Genomic DNA, 6,516 nt, shown 5'->3' on the forward strand with positions numbered 1-6,516 from the left:
TTCATATTAACCATCAGATCTTGAATTTCATACATTGAATGACCTCAACAAAGTGCTCTCAGATGAGCTCCAGACCAACAAGTATGCACAGTAATTATTCAGCCAGTGTTTTAGGAGAACTGCAATGTTAGAGAGAATCATGAACTGCTCAGAGACAATTAATGCAGAGAAGCAGCAAAATCCATCAAACATATAAGTGGTTATGACTTATTTACTTGGTCTTAAAAGAGAACAAAAAGGCCTTGAGTCTCCTCCCTGTCATTAACCCCCTGCTCAGACAATCAGGATAGAGACTGAGGAGGGGAGGCTGAGGGGTCTCACCAGAGAGCTCAAAGGATGGCCCAGGTCACTGGCGGGGATCACTGCCCCAGCACTACTGCAGCTCCACAGTTTGGGGTGGACCTCCCACAGTGAGAGCTGCCGAGCACTCCCCCGCAACACACACACACACACCCTCTTCTGGTGTTAGGAGGGGAACAGGAGAAAGGAGAAAAGAAGCAAGAGAGGAAGAGAAAGGAGGGATGGATGGAGGAAAAGGTGAAACAAAAAGGACAAACCCTAATGTACTCAGTGATTCTAAGGGACAAGATGCCAGGTTTGGAATAAAATTCTGCCTCCTTAAGATCATGTTTCCCATGAATTCAACTGTCACCAGATGGATCAGACTGAACAGTTTCAAACCTCGAGGAGGCTCTTACCTTCTAAACAGGGTCGGCTGTTTTCAAGTAAAATCACTAAAAGGGAAGGAGAAAACTTGAAAGAGGTTCCTCCTGGCGCTCAGGTACGTGAACCCCAATATTCCCCCAGTCCTCAAAGAGAGACCTGGAGAAGGAGACTTGCTGAAGCAAAGCCACAGGGTCTCTGAGGTTTCCCTGGCCCCTCGCCCCTGTCCTGCCTGGCTGATGTCAGCATCTCTCTGTGAGGTCACCACCTCCCCACCACCTTTGACCAATAGTCTGAGGTCCTGCAAAGGCCTTTGTGATGTCACTGCCACACCTCCCTTGCTAGGCTAATGTCCTGCCCTGGCCAGGCACTTTGGAGGTTTGAGCTACTCCCTGTGGATCACCCCACTCAAGGAGCATTCGTTCTAGGAAGCAAGCCGGCTAGACAGAAAAACATCAGACGCTGCTGGTCCCAATGCTACATTCAGTTCTAAAGAAATTAGTCGACTTTATTGCCAGAAGAGACCATTAGAGCATCTAATCTGACATATCACAGGCCTCCTGTATGACACACTAGCTACTTTTGGGGTAAACACATTCCAGAAAGGCATCTAGTCTTCATGAAATGACGTCACGAGACGGAGAATCCACCACTTTCCTTGGTAGCTTGTTCCTGTGGTGAATCATCCTCGCTGTTGAATATTTGTGCCTTAATTGTAATATGAATTTGTCTCTTTTCACCTTAGGACCCTGGGAGGTGGGAGTGTGCCAGACCTTGGGCTGCAGCCCAAGCCGGAACTTCTACATGACAATTAAACAACCCCACAGCCTGAGCCGTGTGGGCCCAAGTCAGTGGTACGGGCCAGCCACCGGTGTCTAACAAGTTTGCGTGGAGAATTTGCGGCCAAACTGGGAATTGAACCCAGATTGTTTCAATTCTTGCCTCCCCCCTTAACCGCAAGCCCAGCGTGTGTGTGTACAGCATTGTTTTGGTCTGTGTTTGCCTTGTATTGGCTTCCAAGGGAGGCTGTGGAATTTCCTTCATTGGAGGTTTTTAAGACCAGGTTAGAGATACGCCAGTCTGCGAATGTCTAGGGATACTTGGTCCTGCCTCAACACAGCGGGCTGGAGTAGATGACTTCCCCACATCCCTTCCAGGCCTACATTGAAATAATTCTCTTTTGTGCTGCGTCATGTTCTACGCTGAGCTGTTTTGCATGGTGCCATTTGGAACTGTGATCGCATCATGTTGTGTAGCAGTGTTATGGTGAATTGTTTTGCCTCAGCTTATTTTCCATTGTGTACTTTTGTCCTAGGATGTCATAGTTTGCATCGTGTTGCTTTCTTTTCCTTTGTATTGTCATTTTATGCTGTGGAGTGTAGGTTGTGTTTTTTTTCCCCCTGAATTTGCCTGACATTATGTTGTGGTGAGTTTTATTCTGTATGTTGTGTTTTTATATGTATATATTGCATCGCATCCTAGAAATGTAGGGCTAGATAGGACCTCAAGATGTCATCAAGTCCAGCTTTCTCTGCTGAGGCAGGACCAAGTATATGTAGATTATCTCTGACAGAGCTTTGTCCTATTTGTTCTTAAAAACTTCCAGGGAAAGAGACTCCCAGCCCCTTGTAAGACTGTTCCAGAGCTGAACTGCCTTAGCTCTGGGGACACCCACACAGATTTTAGTGGTGAGCAGCTCTGGAGAGAGAGGAGACCCCAGTGAGTGGGCAGTTGGATAAAGAGACTAAAGTTGGGAGGAGAAACATTGACGTGTCCAAGGTCACCCAGGCTGTCTGTGACCGAGCTAGAAATAGGTTCTAGTGCCACCGTACTGCTGTTTCTGAAGGTCTCTGCCACACTGCTGTTTTAGGCACTGGTGCAAACCCTTGGTGTAGACAGAATTTACACTAGTGCACTCTGGCACTGGTGCACCATGTCCCAGTTTGAAGGTTAGGGGTGGGGAGAGGCTGTGACCTCCCTGAGGCCTGAGGCTGACTGAACGGTGCAGCTGGTAACGGAGGGGCAGCAGTGAGTGCTGGAGGTATGAGCCAGGAGCACAGCCCCACAGGACTGGACACTGACTTCTCCTGACCCAGGGGACACACCCCCAGCGAGGTGGTTTGTCCATGGATGTGCAGGCTGTCTTGGCAGAGCAGCTCATTTGCAATTTCTGCACAGCTCTTCCTACAGTGTGCACTGGGGACCTTTCCAAGCTGCGAGTGACGGGGCTCGGGAGTTAACAGGATCTGTTCCTGGCTCTGTCATGGACCTGTTTGGTGACCTTGGGGAAGTCACAGCTCCTCTCTCTGTAACACTGTCTTCAGTGACTCGAGAGCACTAGCACCAGCCTCAGGCAGACTGGTGAGAAGCAGGGCACAAACCCCAAATTTTTCATCCCCTTCGTACCATGTGCTCTGAGCAGGAAACTCAGCAAATGGGAAGTGAAGAGCACAACAACAGTCTTGTGTCTTTGTTAACATCCCATAATAGTCTCTCTGGTGTTGATGGACCTTTCCTGCCAGGCATTCTGTTGCCAATCAGCACTTCACATAGGTAAAGTCTCTCTCCTGTCTGGTGATTTACAGAGCCACAGAGGCTCACAATGCAACTAGTCAGATGTTAACTCAGGCAGCAACTTACAAGCATTCAATAAAGTCTAAACACAAAACACATTCTTATGTTCACAGTCTGTATGAGGAGTATCTACTCATTTCGACTCACTGGGGAGCCACAGAAAGAAACAAGGTGTGCTGAGGCAAGAAGGCCCAGTCTCAGAGCCCCCAGGGTCACGCTTCCCAAAAGCTAAAACTAGGCCCAGCCCATGAAAGGGGCACTCCCAGGAGAGACTGTGTAAAGGCTGGAGCGTCAAATAACTTAGTTAATCTGAGAGAGCTGCCTTGGGGACAATGACAGGGAGACTCCCCAGAGTGACTTCTTTGATTCTGCTCATCTCTGGCCTTTGGTTCATAGAATCACAGAACTGGAAGGGACCTTGAGAGGTAGCTAGTCCAGTCCCCTGCACACAAGGCAGGATGAAGTATTATCTAGACCAGGAGTGGCCAAACTGAGCCTGAGAATGAGCCAGAATTAACCAATATACATTGCTAAAGAATCATCAGCTCCCACCCCCTGCTCCCAGTGCCTCCCACCCATGGGAAGCCACACTAATCAGCACCCCCCCAACTCGCACTCCTGATCAGCTGTTCATGCTATGCAAGACTCTCGGGGGCGGGGACGGGGGGTATGGAGCGTGGGCACTGCAGGCTCAGGGAAGGCGTGGAGTGGGGGCAGGGCCTGTAGCTGAGTAGTGAGCACACCCAGCACATTGGAAAGTTGGTGCCTGTAGCACCAGCCCCGGAGTTGGTGCCTGTACAAGGAGCTGCGTATTAAATTCTAAAGAGCCACATGTTGGCCACCCCTGATCTAGATCATCCCTGAGAGGTATTTGTCCAGCCTGCTCTTAAAAATCCCCAATGATGGAGATTCCACAACCTCCCTAGGCAATTTATTCCAGTGCTTAACCACCATGACAGGGAGTTTTTCCTAATGTCCAACCTAAACCTTCCTTGCTGCAATTTAAGCCCATTGCTTCTTGTCCTGTCCTCAGAGGTTAAGAACAATGTTTCTCCTTCCTCCTTGAAATGAACTTTTATGTACTTGAAAGCTGATCATATCTTCTCCTGACTAAACAAACACAATATTTCAGTCTTCCCTCATAGGTGATGTTTTCTAGACCTTTAATCATTTTTATTGCTCTTCTCTGGACTTTCTCCAATTTTTCCACATCTTTCCTGAAATGTGGCACCCAGAACTGGACACATTACTCCAGTTGAGGCCTAATCAGTGCAGAGTAGAGCGGAAGAATTACTTCTCATGTCTTGCTTACAATACTCCTGCTAATACATCTCAGGATTATACTTGGGTTTTTTCCAACAGTGTAACACTGTTGATTCATATTTAGCTTGTGATCCACTGTGACTCCCAGATCCGTTTCTGCTGTGCTCCTTCCTAGGCAGTCATTTCCTGTCTTGTATGTGTGCAACTGATTGTTCCTTCCTAAGTGGACTACTTTGGATTTGTCCTCATTGAATTTCATCCTATATTCTCCAGTTTGTCCAGATCATTTTGAATTGTAATTCTAGCCTCCAAAGCACTTGCAGCCCCCCCCCCCCAGCTTGGTATCATCTACAAACTGTATAAGTGTAACAGAGAGACTCTGCTACTGGGAGGGTTTCACTATGTCTAGGAGGGTTACACCCTGGTGGGAGGGGGCTAAGCCTGTACTGGAATAAGGTCATTTTGTGCTACACAGTGTGGCAGAACCTAGAATGTCCATTACCAGGGAAAAATGCTGGGGGGAATTGACATGTGGAAAGGACAGAAACCCTGTCTGAATTCTCTCATTTTGCCCTTCTTGCCCTGGCAGGCTACAGAATAATGTCCACCTTTCACCCTAAATCATCCCCTCCTCCCAGTAGGAAGGAAACGGCTGCAATGGAGCTGGCTCAGGTAAGGGATTATCAGGGAGCTGGTGGTGGGTTCTGCTTGGAGGGAGAGGAGAAGTAAATGAATAGGAGGGTGGGAGCTGCTAGAGGTAGTGGGAGGCAGGAACTGTCTAGGGTGTGGAATGGGAGGGGAAATGATGTGACAAACCTGCTGAGACTTGTGTACTCTAGGGTGTGATGGGCTGTCACCCCGGGGGTGCAGTCTGGGGGGCTTCTGGGAAACACTGTCCCTCTAACCCTCAAACTGGGTTGGCCCTTCTCACACTGCCAGCCTCTCCAGGCCCTGTTATTACCCAACAGGACAGCAGGTGGCACCACGCATCCAACTAAGCTACCTGAGTGCGTTACCTAAGCCACTCAAAGACAGATAGAAGACAAAAGCCAATTTCCCAGCCATAAGTTGTAGCAAACAGATCAAAGCAGATTACTTAACAAATAACCAAAAACTCAAACTAAGCTTAACATACTATCTGGATAGAATTTGAATACCAGTTTCTCACCCTGACTGATGATACAAGCAGTCCACCAAGTTTCCATACACAAGCTAAAAATCCCTTTACCCTGGGACCAGCAGTTCCCCCAGTTCAGTCTTTCTTCCTCAGGTGTTTCCAGGAGTTCTCTTGTGTGGGGAATGAGGCCAAGAAATGATGTCACACTCCACCTTATGTAGCTTTTCCATATTGCGGGAACCATTTGTTCCAAACTTGTTTCCCAGTCCAGTTTGTGGAAAAATACAGGTACCAAAATGGAGTTTGTTGTCATGTGGTCTGCTCACATGCCCTAGCATGCCCTGCTGAGTCATAGTAGCCATGGCTCATAGGCTAGCTGAAAAATTCACAAGAGGGCTAAGCTCTTCCACGGTCCATTGTCTTTCTTGATGAGCCATGAACACTGTCTGGCTTCTTTGTTGTACCTGAAAGGCTTTTTGTGAGTGTTACCCAGAGTAAACACATTTGAAATACAGATACAGAGTCAATATCCATAACTTCAGTTACAAACATGATACATGCGCACAAATAGGACAGTCATATTCAGCAAATCATAACTTTTCCAATGACACTGAACATGACGCATCTTGCACAAAATGCAACATAATTATGTCCTAATCATTTTATAATCATACCACTATGCTGAATGTGTGGTGTATCATAGAATCATAGAATCATAGAATCATAGATCAGAAGGGACCAATATGATCATCTAGTCTGACCTCCTGCAAGATGCAGGCCACATTAGCCGATCTCCCCACTCCATTAGCAAGCGACCCCTGCCCCATGCTTCGGAGGAAGGCGAAAAACCTCCAGGGCCACAGCCAATCTACCCTGGAGGAAAATTCCTTCCCGACCCC

Source organism: Mauremys reevesii, linkage group 17, assembly GCF_016161935.1.
Source record: "Mauremys reevesii isolate NIE-2019 linkage group 17, ASM1616193v1, whole genome shotgun sequence".
NCBI classification, from domain to species: domain Eukaryota; kingdom Metazoa; phylum Chordata; order Testudines; family Geoemydidae; genus Mauremys; species Mauremys reevesii.